Source organism: Schistocerca nitens, chromosome 3 (assembly GCF_023898315.1).
Source record: "Schistocerca nitens isolate TAMUIC-IGC-003100 chromosome 3, iqSchNite1.1, whole genome shotgun sequence".
NCBI classification, from domain to species: Eukaryota; Metazoa; Arthropoda; class Insecta; order Orthoptera; family Acrididae; genus Schistocerca; species Schistocerca nitens.
The window spans coordinates 293,078,932-293,101,634 of NC_064616.1; the positions used below are offsets into that span (position 1 = coordinate 293,078,932).

Genomic DNA, 22,703 nt, shown 5'->3' on the forward strand with positions numbered 1-22,703 from the left:
TACATATTATTACACCTTACTACAATCAATGTTAAAAATATTACATGAACATAAATTTTGATACCATTGACATTACAAGTGGAGTTGACGCCATGAACAAGATTGTAAACATTTTTTTTCCTAAAATGGAACACAGATGGGACCTTCAATGGGGCTACTAGGGATATAAGAAATCAATTTCTTCCAAGCCTAATTAGAAAGTACTGTCTGCAGAATTCTGCCATCAAATCATAACAGACATGTTCCACTGTTTTTTCATTTTTTTTTTTTTTTTTGAAAAAAGCAAGTTTGTGAAACATGTCATGCAGTGATACGCACCAGGGAAAGTTGAATTAACTGCAAGATTAGTGAATGTGAAGTTGGACAATGTTTTATATGGAGAGTACAATGTTCAAAGACTAATTATGTTGTAAGCTTTGCTCTACCAAACTGCGCATGTGAAGATTTTGAGATATATAAATACCCATGCAAGCATTTCTGTGCAATCTTTATTTTCTATCCAGAGTGGGGTTTTGATAAAATACCAGAAAGCTGCAGGAACAGCCCATTAATCTGTCTTCACAAGATGTACAGGTTTGGTTTCAGAAGTGTGTCTGCAGTAATTTCACATGAAGACAGTAGCAATGAGGACACAGTTGAGGAAACACATATAGAGCATCACACTGATACCTTAACCATTTCTTTGCAGCAATTTGAAGTGAAGGTGGTGTTCAAACAGGTTTATCATCTCACATACAACTGTATCAACAGTGAAACATTATGAAAAGTACTTGAATCACTCAGCAACTGTGTGCCAGATTTGCAGTTAGCAAACCCTGAAATTTGTGGTCTCCCCACAGCTGTGCCATCAAATTCCCAACAATAATATTAAGTAAGATGCCATTACTTTTACAGGGCCTAGCATAAAGACCCCTCTCATTGTAATGTTCATATATTTGTGCCTTAATGGATAATTAACTACTAAGGAATAGATCACATGGAGGTCATAGCATTCCATTTGAAGGATCAAACAATAAGAGCTACCTAAAAAATACTAATAAGGGAGATCTTTATGCCAAGTTCTGTAAGCAAACTTTGTCACACATTTGAATTTTTAAGTAGCAGTAGTGAAAAATATTTCTCTGTGGAAAGTTAATAAGGTAGTTATATTGACCGTGATTTGTATTTCCTTTACCGAAGCAACAATGTCTACTTCTCATTACAAGAAATCCTTGGACTGTTGAGGAACTGTTCGAAAATTACAATCAAATTGCAAACATTTATGTGCCACAACAAATGGCAGTTTGATACACACGTGAAATACTATATGGATTGTTTTCCTTCAGGAATACTATCAATCTTCCAAGATATCCTTGGAATATAACAGTCTTGATGCAATCTGGTGTGAATTTTCCCATGGACTGAAGGCCAGAAATCCATCATAACTGAACCTAACAAATAAATTAACAACAAGTAATTGAGTTATGCAACATGAAGACAACTGATACACATGTTTTCAAGGCACAATTCCAAAATTTAGTACTCACTTCTTTTGGTGCCCAATGACATTGCTCGCCAGCTGCAATGCCCAGAACTACTTTACAACTGAATTTAATAAACATTACTGGTATTCCAGTAACAGTAATTGCTTCTGTGTGGTATCTGCAGTAACTCTGCAAAGTTATTAAGAACATTAGAACCAGGGTGGTAGATATCCAATATGTAGGTAACTGATACACATTAAGCTTCCAAAGCAAATAAAAAAAGTCAATACTTACTTCATTTGGTCCCAATGACATTGCTGACCAGATACCATATCAAGGAAACACCATACTCTTCTGTCAGAGTGATACTGGGCAATCTCATGTTCATTAACAGGGCAGTATCTTTTTCTCTGTTTCACATGAATCACTAGACATGTTTTGAAGCAAGTGAGAGCAAGTGCATTCTTACTTGGAAAAAGAAATGCAAAATCTTTCCTCCATCAGTCATACGACATCTCAATGCCACTAAGATATATCTTATTTATTTTTTCCACCTTTTCAATTCTCAACATTGTCCCATATTTGAATTAACCTAATTTAAAGTTAAAATCTTTTACTTCATATTTTAAAAAGTTTGCAAGTTCTACACTACCATCTAGTTTAATTCCTCAGAAAAATCTTTTCTCTGATGAACAACGAAAAATCCAGGATGGAATGTAACAATATTATGAAAAGGATAGTTGTTGCTGCTCACCAAATGGTGAAGATGCTGAGTCACAGAAAGGCACAACAAAAAGACTGTTGGACTTATCTTTCGGGCAACAAGGGCCTTTTCAAAAGCGCGCGCGCACACTCGCTCACTCACAAACACACACACAAATGTAGCAACTACCCGTTTTATAATATTTTATCTATTGCTACTTCGAAATTCAAATGTGCAACAAAGTTTAAAAGCAGAGACCAACATAAAGACCTCATAGCATTCCATCTCGAGGATCAGAAATGACGGAGCTTATTTGTATTTTACATAGACAAAGAGCTATCTAAAATTCAAATAAACAGTCATTTCTTACCCTTCAAATGGGATGTTATAATGTGTTTAAGACAGATCTTGTAAGGCTTTTGGCATTGTTCTTCGCTATTGTTTGGAAGTTGATGGCACTGCTAATGGGAGACCACCAACTTCAGGATTTGCTAATTGCAAATCTTGCACACAGTTGCTCAGTGATTCAAGTACTTTTTGTAATGTTTCGCTCTTGCTGCAGTTGTATGTGAGATTATAAATCTGTTTACACAGCTCCCTTGCTTCAAACTGCTGCAAAGGAATATTCTTGGTTTGAACAACACCATCTGTATTTGCTGCCTCGACAGCCTCCTCAACCTCGACAGCCTCCTCAGCTGCTTCAACTGCCTCCTCAACAGCTTCGTCACTACTACTGCCTTCATATGAAATTACTGAAGAGCCACTTCTAAAGCCCACCCCATACATTTCATCAAGACAGATTAATGGACTAGTCATAACTTTCTGGCATTTTATCAAAACCCCACTCTGGGTAAAAAATAAAGATTGCACAGAAATGCTTGCATGAGTATTTATATCTCCGAAAATCTTCACATGTGCAATCTGGTATATCAAAGTTTACTACATAATTACAGTTTTTGGACTTTGCACTCTCCACACAAAATGAACCATCCGATCTCCTACTCACTGATCTTGCAGTTAACTCAACTTTTGCTGATGCATATCGCTGCATGACATGTTTCACAAACTTGTTTGTTTTTTTATGCAAAAACAGTGGAACATCTTTGTTATAAGCTTTGATGGCAGAATTCTGCAGACAGTACTTTCTAATTAGGCTTGGAAGAAACTGGTTTATTATAACCTTAGTAACCCCAGTTAAAGTCCTGTCTGAATTGTGTTTAAGGAAAAAAATGTTTTACAACCTTGTTCATTGCTTCAACTCCATTTGTAGTGTCAATAGTTGCAAATCTGCCCTTGTCCTCATACGCTTTCACCCATCTTTCACATACCGTTAGCCATTGCTGTTGAAAGTATGGCCATGCACGCTCTTTTCTCCGAGAAACCTCATGCGTTCGCAACTCTTCTACACGATCTCTAAATTCTCTCTCTGTTGGTGATTCTGAAATTTCTTGCCACATATCCAGAAATGTCTTCATGTCATTTGGTACACGTAGATTATCCTTTTTTTTTCAACCATCTTCCCCATGCCTGTTTTCGATGGAAAAGGCACAAGTAAACTTTCGTCTGAGGGAATGCTTGCTCAATTGCATTTATCTCTGACTCCGAGAAATCAGTAACCCAATATAGGGGATTCCAATCCTTGTTCCAGTCCTTGAAAATGTCTAGTGCTTTATGAATGGATCTTGCATTTTCAATCTGAATGGAAAAAAAAACCAACAACCGAATAGTCCACATTACTCTTCACAGCTATAAAAAATAAAGGAATATCATATGATGATGTTTTGTATGTTGCATCTAACAAACAACTACCCCCATACTTCTTCAAAAGATCTCTCTGCCAACTGCTCTGATAGCAAAAAAGTAATGGTTTCACTTCTCCATTCGCTCCCGTACAATGTCTATAATAAATCATGTGATTGCTCGAGTCTTTGTGCCACTCATCAACCTGATTCTGCAGTCTAGTCTCGTCAAATAATACTTTATTTGTACCATAAAGGGTCCGATAAATGTGACTAAATAGTTTTCTCTGTGGGGTAAAAGGTAGTATTCATTTGACCTGGTATGTGTGTCCCAGTGAAATTGATTTCAACAAATCTGTCTAGAGCCAACTTAATGACTCTGAGAGATGTCATGCCACTGAGTACTAAGTTTTTGATTTCCTTTACATGTGAAGGATGTATGTACCCACTTGCTTCAACACTTTCAGTAGCATGTGTGTGTGCACTTGCTGGGGAAGCAGTCAAATAATAATGTAGATAGCTCTTAGGCGGGCATGGCAATGCCAAATCTTTCTGTAGACTTGCAAGAACCTGTAAGACAAAAATGTATCAATTATTTAACTAAGAGCATTAAAAACAACAGATTTTAAAGTATACCGTCAACTGATCATGTAAAATTTTCTCCAAGCAGAACCCAAACTGGATACTTACTTTTGCCTTGGTATCCCTGTGTTCATTTGCTGAGTGCATACTGTAATCAGGATACACCCTTATACACTTCATATTTAAAGTTGCTGGGCAGTTGGATTTTCTAGTATCCATGATCCTCAATCTCTTACGAGGAGTCACATGGTCTTCCTAAAGAGGGTAAAGAACTACTATAAAATTTATTTAATAAACTTTCCCTGTAACGAACTTGTTTTATGGAAAGTAAGTATATCTTAACACAGCATGATATTACCAAGTGCTCAGGTACACTAGACTCTTTACTTTTATAGTATTTTGGCCCCAAAACACAGTGCCTCGACCACACACTCTCCACTGCAAATGCACAACCAAAAAAGGGGATAGGGACATGTCCCTGCATTTGCTTGAAGAAATGCTTTGTTTTACATGGAACAGTTAATATATTTCTCACAGACAAAAAACATTGTTATTGTTAAATAATTCACGTATGTTATTGTTAATTAACTAAATACAATGTGAGAAAACATTTCATTCATTTGACAGGTATTGTCAAAGTTCTGAACTGATGGAAGCAGATTGTCTATCTACTTTACATAGTACTGGAGCAAAATTTTACAGGATGTCACACCTATTGTATCTAGCAAATAAATGGAACTGTCTGCCATGTGCAATGAGGATACCATACTGATTTCGGGCAACTGAAGTGTTTTATTGTGGTTCCAATAAATGTGGAATTAATATTCTTTGTAAACAAAGGAGATGTGAAGAACACATATGTAGAAAAATATAATTACTATAAATGTGGAATTACAAAAAATAAACTTAACTAGGAAGACAATAAAGCTAAACATGCCTGTCAATAGGTTCAATGAGCTGACTACTGCTTTACATATCAACACCACAATTATCGAAAACCATAGAAACCATTCAACATGAACACAGCAGTATAGATTCATTAAAATTATTTGTTAGTTGGCATCTGTCACTTGTTGACAAAGTGTTAGCACACCGGCTGCTGCTGTATTATAGGCAACAAACAGAGCAGGTCACTCAGCAAGTGCTGTTCAATTTAATTTTCATGTTAAAAAAAGTAGGTTTAGCTCAGTAGAGGCAGAGCACAGGTTGGGATTACGAAAGGATGGGAGACGTATACATGTAACTCTGTGCAGTGTTGGAAGTGGCCATTATGAAATAACATGAATATGACATGCTCTGCTGACAACTGGTTTTGGAGTGACCAATGGCATAACTGTGGCAGATACGACATTTTATAGCCCAGAATTTAAACTCATTTGATAACCTAACCATAACATGATGTGCAATATATCCTAGAAAATGGCTGTCAGCATTCTACAGAAGAACTGTTAATCATACTTTGTTCACAATTAATACACTGACTACGGGCAGTCGCAGCAGAGCCTCACACCTAACGCTGTTGCCTGGCCTGGCTTGATGGTGAAATATCAAACACTAAGCATGTGGCAGGGAACTAGCTGAAGCTATTCTCTATAGGCAAACTCAAGACAAAAAAAAATTGTATTTCAATGCTAAAAGCAAACTAATTTCTTCCTTTCATTAATTATGGCACCTGAAACTGTCCTCACACAAGCTGCATGGACTGCCAAATTACCAACTAATGAGCAGTCCTGGTTTGTATTCAGTTACAGGTTATAGGTGACAAGCTGATTTCAAATGAAATAATGATATGAAGAAGAAATATAAGGAATTAAAAAGTAAATACAATGTCAAAAATGACACAGCAGAGTGTTAGAAATAAAACTGCATCCAAACCTATTAACTAAATAAAAATAATGAAGTAATTTTGGTATAAAAAATATGAAAGAATCTGTCAAGACTCAAATCCACAAGTTTATATGGATCAGGAATGTTTCTTATCCATTGCACTATGCCACCACTCTACATTACACTAATGTAAGATTATTTGGTCCCAATGATCATGTGCTACCTTCAACCAGATCAGCCTTTCACATTATGTTACGATGTGAAAGCTAGCTCTAGCACCATAAAGATATTGTAAGGATACATAGTTATGCCTACTGTCTGAAAATGTTGATTAAGGCCAATCTTGTTGAAGGCAGCAAATGATTGCATGGTGTTCAAACACATCAAGAAAGGAAGTCAGACAAGAAAATGGAAGTGGATTGATCAGCTGTTGTGGCAGTCAGGAAATGGCGAACAGAGATAGTTTGGACCTGACGCATTCAGCACTCTGGAGGAAACCAGCTCCGACAGGAATTGTCAACCAACTAATAATTTTAATCAGCCTATTATCAAATGCAAGTGTGTAAAAATTACTGAGTGTATGGCTGTGAAAATGGATAAATGACAAACAAGTCAACACAGAGGAAAATAATTAATACAATTCTGCCTTGCATATCACAACAACTATTAACAATAACAAAAACAGTCAATTCCATCAATTGTTAGTGCAGCTTAGAAAGAAATGTCCACTTAAAGTAGCCTATATATACTATCCCTAATTCCAGCAAACTAAGTTCTTCCTTCAAGTATACATATATGAACTAAAATGGTAAACCACAGAAAGTAATTAATGCAGCAGTTCACTTACTTTTCATAACATCTGAAGAAGGCTCTTTAAAACGACTACTTCTCACGCAGTATGAAAACCCCACAGTTTTCAGCTGATCGAGAAGTGTTTCCACCTGAGAATAAAGTGACCAGTAGCATAAACTGAGGGTAACTACACTTAAGGTTAACTGGGAAACATGAATGAAGAGGGAAATTTTAGGCTTTACAAAATTCAGTTATTTAATGTACACAGCCTTTCATCACATCTGATGTTTTTGACAGCTAAAGTAAGTGTTATGTTATTAATCATGGATGAGTTAACAAAATTGGGAGTTCATTTGTTTGCTCTTTTGCTTTTATTCCATTGTTATTCACTGACCACAAATTATGTTACTGTTGACTTCAGTTAAAATTGTGATCATAAAATGTTCTTTCAGTTGTGATTATGATGATGAAAAATATTTTCCAAGTGCACATGAAGTTTAATGACCTAGTTTTGGGGTTAACTGATCAGTGCTTCAGTTAACCTCATTTCAAGCACGCCTTGCCTTATGTCAACAAAAGCTTTATTAAGCATACTATGAATTCCAGGTTGTATATACTAAGAATAAGAATCACCAATCAAAACTATCCAGTACAAAAGTTGAAACTGGTTAATACATCCATGAAAAAGTTTTTGTAAAAATTACAAAATGATTTCTCTCCTACAATTGAAAAATATCAGTTTTCGGCTGTCAAACTCTTAACAAACGTGAAAGAAAGACCTCTGACTACATTACTTCAATACAACATCCATTAAGCTTAATCACAAAATCTGCAAGCATCTTGGCACATTAATTTGCAAAGGGATTGAAATCTGTGACAAAGACCTGGGAAGGAGAGCATGATACGACGAACTGCTCACACAATTCATGAAACTTCCATTACGTACATGAGACACTCCCCTCAAGGACCACAACTTATGATTCTGCATAATCATCATATAAAAAAAACAGCATAATTTTGCATACTCTGCCACATCATACAAGCCATAAGCTTTGACTTCTTGTCTTGAAGTCTTACTTAAGTTATTGTATGATACAGGAAATTATCTAATGACAAATAGAGCAAAATCAATCACGATCTGGGCTGGTTAGCCAGAATTCCTCCTTATCACCAACAGAAATAATACAGCACTTTTAAGGCTTATTTGACTGATACACTCCAAATTTAAAAATAATTTGCCATCTATTTCTACTATTGGTATTCCTGACAAGGTTATAGATGCAGACCTCAACATTTCTCCTCCTCGAGAAGTCAACACTATCCAGTAGAAGAACTGAGATAATATATCCAGAAGACATTTTGCCTCATCCCAAGTCCTATGTTGTGAGACGAAAAACTAAGAAAAATAAATAAATGACTTAATAACTCACTCCCATCATCATTATCTCCCGTAAAAACCAGATCAATAGAAGAAATTAAAATAAAATCTAGCAGGGCAATAAGAAGAGTGTAGATGTAAAAGAACACCTGTAAGAGAAGTTTAACTTTGAGGGCTTCAAAGCGTCATAACGTTCTATACCCTATGAGGACCCATATTCACCAACAAGTATTTCTAAAGACTAAAACAGCTTACATTATCATCAAAATTTCAGTGTGGTGCTGAGAAAATTTTAGATCCTGACAGACTCTGTCTACCAATATAATCCAGGAATCCCAATAGACTTCCAACATTATCCACACATACTTAAGCAGCCACCTAAGCAGTGGTAATAATTGAAACATCGTAACATGTATTAATTAAGCGGACAGTTATTACTGAGCAATGGTATCCTGAACAAAAAGCTCTCACTCAGCATCCATCAACAATACACCTTTGCTCAGAATTCAGTAGGGAGGCCAAATGTGGTCATGTTGCAACATTTGCATAAAGTGGCATTCATTACAGTGCTATTGATGAAAAAAGTTGTTTCATAGTTGATGTCACTGACCTTGCTGAAACTTTGGTGAGAAACTAAGGATCTTACAGTCATTTGAATTACAGAGCTCCATATCCCTGCATAGACAGTTTTCTAGCTAATCTCTGAATTCAGTACCTCAATGAAATTCAGATCAGTGCCAGCACAAAGAAAACAGCAGTAATGGATTTGTGCAATTATGCACTGGAGCTGATAGTGCAATTAGAAAGAACTACGTAAAATTCCTGGGAAAATGCAGGATACATTTATGTGGAATACAGAGCCCACGCTCTGGCAATGACATTAGCTGCAAACATACTGCTTTTTATTTTCCTTTTGCATGATTGTTCCCAGGCCCTGAGTCCCATTTTCATGTGTGTCTTCTAAATTATGCCATTTACTCGAGACGACGTTTGCGCTTGAGCTGCTGCAATGTTCAGTTTCTCTTACTGTAAAACATAGATGACGAACTCACAAACGGCGAATTTTGAAACAAAGTTGCCATTAACTTCCTAAACACCGATCATTAATTACAATATTCCACGTGTATATGTTACAGTAAAGGTAATGTAACAATGCAGCACCTCACAACGAAAACAAAGAAAAAACTGCATAATACATAAAAAAACTCACTTAAAAATTGGAATCAGATCGCGGAAAGCGACATATAAAATTTATTAAAATGAAATCTTAACTGGCAGCAGAAAAAAAGTTATTTTCTAAGGCGCATATTTTTGCCAGCCAATTCTAACATAAAATTATTATTACCTCCTCCAACGAATTACAGTAGCCTGAAATCAGGCAATCCTCCGAAATTCTGAAATCTTTCGCAGCGTCACGAAAGATGTTTTCATACACCTGAGACATTTTGCTCGATAGCGAAAACACAACCACTCAAGATACACGGTCAGTATGACAGTGCAGAAGAAAGCAGACGCTTTTCCCGCTAACTCGATTCGACCACAGATCTCGATCAGTCGACAAGTGTGCAGCGCGTTTGCGTATACGTCATTTTGACGTCACTTCCGAGTGGTTTTGGACCACAATGATGTGTCTGTTAGGCTTCCCGGTTGCGTCCCACTCGTAAACTGAATGCGCGGGAAATATAACTGCGCTATGGGTAGGGATGGGCTAAACTGTGACTGCTCAGTATCAGTGATTGGGCGAATGCTTCTTTCGGTAACTGCAATTCTTAGACAGTTTACAATTACAGTTCATGCACTCTACCAATCCTATTTTCGCGATTTATAACGGTAGATGTGACGGTCACAAATATCTAAGAAGCAGTTTCATGAACACGAATGCTTATTTCCCCGTCCTGTAATACATTCCATTCTAAAGTTATTTGCTGCAATTCGCAGTCAACTAAATGACGACAGAGCTTACAATCAGCCAATAAAAATTGTGATACGAGTGGCGTATTTTGTAGATTATCTTGGTTGACATGGTTCAGATACGGATCAGACGTGTACATCTTTGGGTAGATTTGTGTCCACAATCATAACTTACTATACATGTGCGTTTGCCAAGGCGACAGCAAGGAAGGGAAAAAAACATCAGATTCGTGACAGCTCAAAACACATGAAAACACGCAGGTCTACGAAAGGACATGTAAGGAACGTTTTCAATATAATATGATGGTGTGTTGTAGTGTTGTGGATGTATCTAAGACTATGTATTAGTTTCCTTAAGAACATGCTTAAAATGTATCTCGTTACTTTGTTAATAATGCATTATTTACTTTGCTATATGAAAATGCTTACCACATATCCTATTTCTTTTTTTAAGTGTCGTGCATACAGAGTGTTAAGTTCGTACATTCTCAAAATGGTAGAAGTTAGGATCCCATTTGGAAAATTTACCTGGACAAGGAGTGGTGATAAAACTGGAGTTTGCCTTGGCAGGTAACGAAACGTATTTACAGGTTTTGTTAAGAGTGTACATGACAGGATTTGAGGTGCATGAGAGTTCACTACCTTCGCCATTACGCTATGAAACCAGACTGTTTTAAGTCATTATCATTTTTAAATCTGTTCATCAATACACGAAATTTCGAAATTTTTGGTATTAATGAGTGCCCACCAGGTAGAAAGGCTGGAGGGAGGCTCAATATTGCAAGGGCCTCATGGTAGGAGCACGTAATGCATCCCAACAACAGTGCATAAAATGATAGTTTTGGTGATGCAGTTGTTAAACTGGAGGTGGGCACAATGTTGCAAGGGCAGATTGCCATATGTCAACCTAGCTTAGATCATAAAGTCCCTTACAGATAAGTCGGTCACCTCACAGATAAGTCTGTCATCTCAGCTAGTGTTCCATGGCATTGTGATGGACACTATCACACTCTAGCCATATTTTACAGATTAAAAGAAAGGCTAGAACAGTGTTTGTAAGAACCAGTAGTTAACTGTTTGTTACTTTCATGTAGTTTATTTCACTACATACAGTCTTTAGCTTGTAAAGCTTTCCCCCTTTTGTCAATTAGTATGATATTGACAGCGCATCGCATTCCGCCCATCCCTCCCCTCCTCCTCCTCCTCCCCCCTCCCCCCCCCCCCGCCAAAATTCTTGATTCCGGTATAGCTGTTAGGTTGAGGAATCAAACTTGTGTTCCCGTTATGGTGTAAAGTCTTTGCACAATTATGTGATGCAATTATATTGATTTTAGTTGAGAATTAAATGTATTTTCTTCAGAAAAGCAATTTTACAAAATTGTTTTCGACTATTACTTTATCATAATTGATATTTATATTTTTAGAGTTGCAAGCAGAACTCTGTACATTTCAAAAGGAAGGACATGTATCTTTTGATCGCCATCGATGGCAATGCATTGCAAAGTGCTCCCCTGCTGGCCTCTAGTTTGGTATGTAGTTGTCATGTTACGGCTTTCCATTCACTGGCACAGTTGACAGTTGCAGGATCGTTGTTAGTGCATGTATATGTGCTGCAGTATGTTTCCTCAACACATCCACCTGTGCTAAATGGGAATTAAGATGGAAGTGGGCAGGCCAGACCAATCGACAAATATCTTTTCATTCCGAGATCTCTTGCACCTGTGCTGTTTGATGCAACTATGCATTGTCATCCAGAAAAATGAAGTCAGGGCTGCATACATTTCTGAAAATACAAACAGATTGAAGGAATAGTGTATCACAATGATGCAACATTATGGCTCTCCATACCATAACAACTAGACCACTGAAATGATCATGTTCGACAATGCTCCTGGGTGCATTATGTGAGGCCTCATGGTTGCAGCACTTACTGCACCCCTACAACACTGCCTAACATGATAGTTTTTGTGGTCTAGTTTTTATGCTGGAGGGAGGCACAATGTTGCAGGGGCATACTGCCTTCAGATCTCTGAACACAGTACACTCAACAGTCAACATCATTCTGACAATGTACTCGTTTCCAATGTTTGGTTTCTCACAAGCACATTTGGCCATTTTTATAGATGACCATACGTGACCACATTGAACAGTGGAGCGATCGAGCATGTTGGGAGGTGGGAGGGACACATTGCAGTATGGTCACATGCACCAATGACCATCCAGCTGAGGAGGAATGGAACATCCTATCACAAGAACTCTCTACTAGGCTCGTGACTATGTGGGAGCACATTGTAGATTATGCATTACCATCCTCGGTGATCACACACCCTATTAAGAACTGTTGCGTTTCTTTTGTAATCTCCAGGGAACCATAATAAATGATATCAACTTCAGGGTAATTATTATCTTTGCATGAAAGCATCATTTATGTTTATGTCATACTGTATTTCTTTCAGTTACCTTCAGTACTGTAATCAAGTAGTAATTTATATATATTGTCTCATCGAGCTATCTTACTTGGCATTGACACATAAAGTGAAAGTTACTTTTTCCTTATATTCTTCAAGCCAGTGTAGTATGAATGTATGTGTCTGAATGCTTTTGGGACCCTATTGTTGTTTACTGTGGTGTGAAACTAATATGTGTTGTACAATCTATTGCATGTACAACATGGTCACCATCACAAGATCCTGAAGAGTATGGAGAGCCATGTTCCTATTGCCATCCCCATGCTGTCAACAACTTGTTGCTCTTACTTACCTGCCGCAATTGTTAGCCTGCTGTAGTCATCAACCAGAAGATGCCCTCAAGAGATTGTAATAAATTAGAAATCAAGTGCAAGAGAGATTGCCAGATGTCATCCTGTTGTCAGTTTTCTGAAGGCGACATTTTCCCAATAACCTGTTGACAAAGCCATGTAAAGGTTTGTCCCTCTCACTCCCACAGAAGCCAACTCTGAAGAAATTTCTCACATTTTCCCAGAAAAACAGCTTCTATCAAAATCTGTATTAATTCAAAGTGTGTATTGTATAACCCAACGCTGAGATGCTGTTTGACAACACACTAAGTCACTCCAGTATGAACACTTGAGTTAATTAATACTACGAAATATTAATACCATTTAAAAAAAAGAAGATAATTGGAGATTATTTTGTGTTTGAATTACTCCCTGCTTCAAACAGTTGGTGATTAGACTTATTAGAAACATCATTAATGCTCAAACTATCATGTTTCATGTTTTAATAATGCAAATGGTAAAAGCAAGTTAGTGTCTCATGTAATAATAAAGTAATAAGTAGATTTATGAAAATTGCACAGAGTCTACGATTCATCAGTCTTCTTGTTAATATTATGAATTGACATGTGATTGTTGTATGTAAGTTTATTGGTACAATAAATTGATGAGTCTTGCAAGGAGTGTGAAAATCAGTTTTGGTTGTTTGATAAAAAAGCATTCAAGCTGGTGGTCAACTGTTCTGTTTGTATTAAATAAAGATGCACCACCCTACTGCATTCAGATACAGAGGAATAATCATCCTATAGGTATAAATCAAAGGTGGTGCCCGGTAATAGTTGATATGAATGTAGTAGTAGTAAACATGGGGAATAGTGTTCCACTGATGAGGGGTACCCAACAAAAACATTTTACAACAAAGAATTGTCAATATCTAATCATGAATGGTGCTCATCAGTTATCACATGCCTTCAGTATATTGAGATATAAAGCTAACAATTCCATCAGGTCCTAATAAAGCATTCATGATGGCTTATGATTGTTGCTAAAAGTATTGTGTTTCACTATAGAACAAGTTTATGAAACCAGCACACATCCACTCAAACAGCCCAACAACTGCTCTTATTGGTGTTGAGTACACAATATGCGTTACATATTCCTGCAGTAAAAAGTTACAGATGTGATCAGGAAAACGCAGATGAGGAAGTTGGTGTCTAATACCAGGAGGAAGATGGGCCTGCATTATGAATCAAAAATCCTTACTATTGTACAAAAAGGAGTCCATTACATGAGCTGCAAGGTGTTCAATGCTCTCCCACCATCACTGAAATTACTTATCGATGAGCTTCCCAAATTTAAACAACAGCTCAAACAGTATTTATTAGATAATTCCTTCTGTTCGGTAGAAGAATATTTCAGTAGAGTTAACTGTAATTAATTTTTTCATTTACTAACTTTTTGTGCTATTGTGCCTTACGATACTCACAATCATTGTTAACATTTCTGTGTCTTTCATTTAGCTATTAAGATCTAGCATTTTTTTAATGTAATTTTTTCTATACCTATTAATGTGTATTTTGTCTCATACCAGATATCCTTTTGCAAGAGGTACTTTTATGTATTCCTTTTGTATTCTTTGTAATAATTCTGACACGTCCTACATCCATGCGAATGTCTCGCTGTAATGGATTTATGGGATATAAATAAATCAATAAATAAATAATACTTCTATTTACTCACCAACTGAAAGCAGTACAATACTCGAATTGGAGATTGTGACTGTACAACCATCTTGAATGAAGTATCCAATAAAGAATGTTTTGCAACTGATGACTTATTGAAGCAGCAGTAAGTGGTTGCCACACAAAGCATGTCACTATTTGACATATAGTGTACTGAAAACATTATATCTAAAAGGGACTGCCAGTGACTGTATTTGTCATTGTGGTACTGTTCAATGGAGAGAGACACACATCTAAAGCTACGAATGTGAAGGTGTCACCAACCAAGTAGCAATAGGGAAAGAAAAGTTAAATAATTTTGTCTCTTCCAGATTTGCCTGTTGCATATATTTTTATTAATATTAGTGTTTGTATTATGATTTGAAACAATTAATTGGTAATTACTGTGAAGGTTGTGCATGTGACAGGAACATACAGGTGCGTAGAAGTTCTATACAAGAAGACCATAGCTTCTCATCCAGGTAGTATGTACAGAGCAGTCTGTAGAACTGAAAACGTCCAATGAGTTTACAAGGATAATTTCGAAAGTAGTGTGAATAAACTATATGACTGGCAAATTGTGGTGAATAACATGAAATAGGTAAGTCTGATAAACATCAGCACCACCAATGTGTTTTGGAAAATAATTGTCGAAAATAAACTTGTGAAAAATATGAAAGTTCAGAAGATGCAAAATCATTTGGGGTTCAAAACTACGCAAGTGATCTTACTATAATAAAATGCTAAAGTCCCAAAAGTGGCATCAAATCTAAAGACTAGCACCCAGCGAACGGCATACCCGATGGGAGGCCGTAGTTACACGATGACCAATTTTTTAGCTATTCCATGTAGGATTTTTTCCAGAGAGCTATTATTTTATTTTATGGTCTCCCTTATGATGAATTTCAGCATTGCCATTATCAGATCTGTATAAAAGAGGTACAAATGTTAGAAGTAAATGGTAAAATACGTAAGCTTGAATAGAAAATGACCTACCAGTAATAAATAGAGATTAAATATTGGTACAACGTAGCTCTAGCTCGCCAGTGAGTACCAGTACACAAGTAAGTGCCAACTGAATACCATATCAAGTAATTTCTGAAACAACTGCCCTCCAGATGGTGCTAGTAAAGCAACTCTTAAATAATTGAAACCTTCCTCAAAATACTGTGACTCAAATATGTTTAGTCCCCTCCACAAATGTATTAATTCCACGAATTTTATGTTTGGGATGGTGAATGGAATTTGTATGAAGTTATCTACTGTCCGAGTTAGTTTTCTATAGAGTTTGTGTTCTCAAGCCCCATCAGTTTCTAATTACCATGTAAGGGGCACCAGCTCTTTCATATGGAGGCGCTTACCAAAAACAAATATTGGTGTTACAGTTAGTATAGATGTTAAAAGTTCTTTTTCATAAATTAAATGTTGTAATATCAGTGCTTAAGTATGGATATATTCATTTACAATTTCGTCTGTTACATGTAATTTGACTAGTGAGAAAAAATTTATGCTGGCTCGTGAACATTATAAGAAAAGGTAAATCGTTTTGTAATATGAAATTTCTCAAATTGTGTGTTCCTTCCCATTCAATGATGCTTCCATGTTTTGGTAATTCCGAACGTTAATTATCAATTGTGGTTCGTAACAGACTAGTCTAACATTCATTGTGCATTAAACTGCTTCGCTGTTTATTGATACTTTTTGTTACGTAGCTTCAGTCATTATAGAAATTTTGGTTTGTCATCCAACGTCACTAATAGGAAGAAGTTAATTAGTCTGTTATGTTAATAAGAACATGTTAGCATCCCACATGGCGTATAGGAAGTTATTATTCCAATTACAACTGTTAATTTTTAATTTACAGCAAAAAAATGTCAAATGCACGTACTGAGACCAATTCTGATAATTATTGTTGCTTGGCCTCAGATCTAACTATAAAATAAAAGGTTCAATATCACAGAAACAGTGTTACAAGCTGTACATGCAAAAATAAAATTTGTCTTCTATTTCGTTTTCCATTGTGAACTTTATATTAAAATTAATATACGAGTGTCATTCAAATAAACTTGAACTTTGTTCATCTGACCAATATAGTGACATGAACAGCTAGGTGCACTACAGAACTGCTTTCAAGAGAAAGGAAGGGGGGGGGGGGGGGGGGAGGTAGCCATGCACATGACTTGACACTCACCAAGAGTGATCAGAAGGTCCCACTGCCTGTTTAGAAACACATTATTATTTGTTCTCTCTCCAGCAAAGGTATGAAATCAAGTGACATTTTGGAAGGACTCTAAACATTGTTCATGAACACAAGAAAGCTGTTACCAAAATTTTATCACAAGTGGTGATACGTTTTGGAAGTTCCCATACCATTTTATTGGATATATTAGAACAGAGAAAAATATTGGCAAGGTGGGTTTCACAACCTCCCACTAAGCCACAAAAGGTTGTATGCAAAAATATCTGTCAATTACTTCTGAATCACTATGACAAAGAAGTAAGAGAAGCTTTTCTGTGTCATATCATGACCTGCAATGAGATATGGGTCACTGCTACACCTCAGATAACAAGGGGATGAGTATGGAGTGGAAAAAGTTGGAGACATGCATTGATCAATGTCAAGAATGAACTTTCTGCTAGGCAAGTTTTGGTAGTTTTGTTTTGGGACTCAAAAGGTGTGTATATATGTTTAATTACCTGCATGGGGGAAGGAAAGAGAATGTGGAGTAATATTGCAATCTACTTGTTGATGCTAAGGCTGCCTATTGCAACAAATGATGCCAGCAGCCAATTCTCAATGTCCTCCTCCTGCATGACAACACGTGACATGTACAGCAGCTCTAACGCAAGAACAACTCTTAAAGCTACAAAGGAAACTCTTTAACACTCCCTTGCACCGCAGAATTGTCCCCATTTTAGTACATCTACATCTACATACAAACTCCCCAATCCACCATACGGTACGTGGCGGAGGGTACCTCATACCACATCTAGCATCTTCTCTCCCTGTTCCACTCCCAAACAGAACGAGGGAAAAATGACTGCCTATATGCCTCTGTATGAGCCCTAATCTCTATTATCTTTGTGGTCTTTCCACGAATTGTAAGTTGGCAGCAGTAAAATTGTACTGCAGTCAGCCTCAATTGATGCTTCTCTAAATTTCCTCAGTAGCGATTCACGAAAAGAACGTCTCATTTCCTCTAGAGACTCCCACCCGAGTTCCTTAAGCATTTCCATAACACTCACGTGATGATCAAACCTACCAGTAACAAATCTAGCAGCCCGCCTCTGAATTGCATCTATGTCCTCCCTGAATCCTATCTGATAGGGATCCCAAACGCTTGAGCAGTACTCAAGAATAGGTCGTGTTATTGTTTTATAAGCCGTCTCCTTTACAGATGAACCACATCTTCCCAAAATTCTACCAATGGACCGAAGACGACTATCTGCCTCCACCACAACTGCCATTACATGCTTGTCCCACGTCATATCCCTCTGCAATGTTACACCCAAAAATTTAATCGATGCGACTGTGTCAAGCGCTACACTACTAATAGAGTATTCAAACATTACAGGATTCTTTTTCCTATTCATCTGCATTAATTTACATTTATCTATATTTAGAGTTGGCTGTCATTCTTTACACCAATCACAAATCCTGTCCAAGTCATCTTGTATCCTCCTACAGTCACTCAACGACGACACATTCCCGTACACCACAGCATCATCAGCAAACAGCCGCACACTGCTATCCACCCTATCCAAAAGATCATTTATGTAGATAGAAAACAACAACAGACCTACCACACTTCCCTGGGGCACTCCAGATGATACCCTCACTCCGATGAACACTCAACATCGAGGACAACGTACTGGGTTCTATTACTTAAAAAGTCTTCGAGCCACTCACATACTTGGGAACCAATCCCATATGCTCGTGCCTTAGTTATGAGTCTGCAGTGGGGCACAGAGTCGAATGCTTTCCGGAAATCAAGGAATATAGGATCCGTCTGATACCCTTCATCCATGGTTTGCAAGATATCATGTGAAAGAATGGCAAGTTGCGTTTTGCAGGAGCAATGCTTTCTAAAGCCATGCTGATGCATGTACAGCAACTTCTCTGTCTCAAGGAAATTCATTATATCCTAACTGAGAATATGTTCGGGAATCCTGCAACAAACCGATGTTAAGGATATTGGTCTGTAATTTTGAGGACCCGTCCTTCTACCCTTCTTATATACATATATACGTATATAGTACAAAATATTTAGTCCATTGAGGAAGGAATTATGGTGGGAACACTGGATGATGTCACTGGGGTTGAACAGTATGTGCTCAGGTGGCTACAGGGGTATCCAGTTTTTTGTTCCATGAAAGTATCATGAAAAGCATTGTTATGACCTTCCAATTTAAATTTTAAATGACGCTTGTAATATTTAAGTTCAATAATGGTCTGATCATTATTGTGTTAGGATGGACAGAGAAGTCACAGAAATTCAAAAACAACTTTAAGAGATAGGGAATGAGACTGAAATTAAACAAACTGTTGGCCTTAATGCTAAATAAACCAAACAGTGACAACACTTCTGCAGTACAAGCTACGTAACATGCAGGCATAACTCCACAATCTTAGTCAGCAGTTCGCTGATGTCACAACCCAACGATTGTTTCATTTAGCTGACAGGTATTTCAAACAATTTACATCTATGTGACTCCAATCAGGCAACATAAAAGCCATCAGCAAAATGAAAGGGAAGTGGAATACAAGGAGTACATCATTCCCAAAGTGTGCATAACTACTCACAATACCAATGTATTTCATAACCGCATCAAGTCAGCTACACATCAGCACCCATCAGTGTTTTCTCGACATGCTGATCAAAGTCTGACAAAGTGACTCAAAGGATTTGATCAAGTCACCAAATACAATAGGTGGGGTGATATGATGCATTTGGAAAATGTGTACCTTTACTTGAACAGCAGCAGTTGCAGACCAATAAAGAGAAACTTGATAGCTGCGACAAATTCCAGACTGAACTGAAGAAAGCATCTGGTGACAACCAGCAGCTAGTCCTCTTAGCAGAAGAGCAATTGACGAACATGGTCCAATGTCATAGGGGGGGGGGGGGGGGGGTCAGGGATTTTCTCTGCCTCGTGATGGCTGGGTGTTGTGTGATGTCCTTAGGTTAGTTAGGTTTAATTAGTTCTAAGTTCTAGGGGACTGATGACCATAGATGTTAAGTCCCATAGTGCTCAGAGCCATTTGAACCATTTTTTTGTCATAGGGAAACAACAAAGTTCTACACAGACAGAAGCCTACAAAATGTCACACACGATGAAAGGGTTTGCCGAAGAAAGGCACAAAGCTCTTCTGATAAAGTATGTCACAATAATCAAGGAACTCATCAAATGATGCCAGTATATGGAGGAAATGCAGCAGAAAAGAGTCAGAAGAAAGAAATAGGACCAACTCCTGAATGTGGTCTCTACAGTAGTTGTGTCTCTCATACACCGGACAGTGAGAAGAAGAGATACCTCTTTTACGGCAACCATGGATCACTTATTGTCATGAGCATCCACAACTCATCCCCAAAGGTATACATATAGGGATAGCTGAAGTAGTCCATGGAGGGCAGCTTAGTGCCATAAATGAAGAATCATTCTCTGCTACCACTACAGACAACATAGAAGAGGAAGCCATGTCAGGAAGAACATCTGGGAGTGTTAGCTGATCTGCGCCAGTTTTTGGATGCTTTCAGATACTGGGTGGAGGAAAGACAGACTAAGTGACCCATGGTAAAACATGGTATCAACACTGAGGATCATGCAACAATTAGCCAGCACTCGTTTAGGGTGTCACTGCTTGAATGATGGACAATCAGATAGCGGGCAAAGAAGACACTGCAAGTCAACATTATTGAACCTTCAGAGAGTACTTTGTCCTCTCCTGTGGTCCTTGTGAAGAAGCAGTTGGTGTACGATTGTGTGTGGACTACGGATAACTGAACAAATTCAGAAAAAGTCGACTCCCCTGTACTGGTGACACCCTAGACTGCTTGAAAGGACCAAAGAATTTCTAAACTGTAGACAGACAATAGGAAAATCAAGGTTGCTGGTGCTCAAAGGCAACATACTGCTTTCGTATCATTTACGAGTTCAAAGTTATGCTATTTTGACTATGTAATTTTCCAGCAAACTTTGAACAAATGAGCGAAAAACCTGCTTTAACCCCTTAAATGGGTGACATTCCTTTTCAATGTGAAGGACATTCTCCAGGTTATATTATCTCTCCAGGTTATATTATCTGGGCACCCTACCTTCTGAAGTTTGTAGATTAGGCCATCAGGCCAGATGTGGTCAAATGCTTTTTGTATGTCTACTGCTCCTGTTGCTTCTTTCCGTGCCCTGGCTAGACGAATGTGTTCTACCAAGTGAAGGGATTATTGGATGGTGGAGTCCTCAGCACAGAAACCAAACTATTCAGGCATAAGGATGTTCTATTCAGTCAGAAACTGATGGAGGGGTGAAAGGAGTATTAATTCCTGGATTTTCCCCAGGCCTGTTAGGAGAGAAATGGGCCTTTAGCTTTTGGGAAGTATCAGGTATTTATTGGGTTTTGGTAGGGCGATGACCTTTGCAGTTTTCCACACTGACGGGAAGTATGTAAGTTTCAAGCAAGTATTATAAATGCTTGCCTGGTAGGATATAGCGGGAGGGGGAAGGTGTTTTTGGAGTGTGGTGCAGACGTGGTCAGGGCCAGGAGCTTTGGGGTTACCCTGCCACTTGACGAGTGCACATATTGTGAGCTCGTTAATGGGCTCAAATTCTGTTATTGGGCCTGTATTTCATATCTGAGCCACTCGTACGGTAACTATTCTCTCCTGCCTATCGCTCACCTCATTGTGGATGACGTGAGTCTGGTATTGTGACTCCAGTGATTTTGCCATTATTTCTGCCTTTACTCATTTGTCATATGCAAGACCATTCTTGCTGTGGCATGGCTTGTTTTCTCTGGTGGGGTCTTTCTGCTGCTGGGTTATTTTACAGACGGTTTCTGCAGGTCACTCAGCTCGTCAAGGAACATCGCCGCTTGAGTGCAGGGGGAAGACTGTGGCTCTGTGGTAGCAGTCTCTGTGACCTGGGGTGGGGAGGTCTGTGGTGGTGGGGCACAGGGCGGCCGGGCGACAGCAGCCATCAGGGCACATGGTGGGTGAAGTGATGGGTAGGGTTCTGGCACTGGCATATTCGGTCTGTGGCTTTTGGTGGCAGCTGCACTGGTGCCTGTGGCTGTGGCTGCAGGAGCAGAGCTCATAGTCATTGCCGCAGCTGATGTAGCAGTTCATAAGGACGACCATGTGGGATGGCTAACCATCAGCTTCATTCTTGTAGGGCAGTGGCTGCAGTTTGCTGGATGGCAGTTACTGCAGAGAGCGCATTTTTCTGGCGTGTCCCGTTTCTTGGTACACGTTTTACTGAGATGGGGGCTGCACATTTTACGCGCTTTCTTGGTTAGTTACAGTTTTTGGCACTGTGGAAGAGCTGCTGGAATTGGTGGCATTGTACAGGACCTACAGGCTGCCGATATTTTTTAATTGTGACTCCGCAATGCAGCATGAGCTTTATCACGTGTAGTTCGCAGTTTGTCTGGTCAGGATGGAGAATGACCTTGAAGGACACACGTTTCTTGCAACCTTCTCCTGATCTTGCCAGATCAGAGGCACGTGTTTCTTGTTTGACCTCTATGACCTTGAACCTGGAGAAGAGTTGGGGAGACCTTTTATCACTGCCTTGAATGTGTCTCATTCCAACATCAGATATGTGTGATGGCGGATGTTATGTCTCTGAAAGTAATC

The 22,703-nt window shown here is 38.3% G+C and overlaps 1 long non-coding RNA gene across 4 annotated transcripts in view; it reads right to left on the reverse strand.

The window, feature by feature from the left end:
* The window catches only part of LOC126248269 (uncharacterized), a 176,401-nt gene continuing 153,698 nt past the window's right edge, over positions 1–22,703 (reverse strand). The window contains exons 1-6 of one of the 4 annotated variants that reach the window (XR_007545443.1): positions 9,830–9,978; positions 7,162–7,255; positions 4,596–4,742; positions 1,758–4,475; positions 1,527–1,652; positions 1–1,430 (exon numbers count right to left, since the gene is read on the reverse strand). This is a non-coding gene — a long non-coding RNA (uncharacterized LOC126248269). Of the gene's footprint in view, positions 1,431–1,526; positions 1,653–1,757; positions 4,476–4,595; positions 4,743–4,845; positions 4,992–7,161; positions 7,256–9,829; positions 9,979–22,703 lie in introns of those variants that run through there. The other 3 variants (XR_007545446.1, XR_007545445.1, XR_007545447.1) reach the window with 3 other exon arrangements.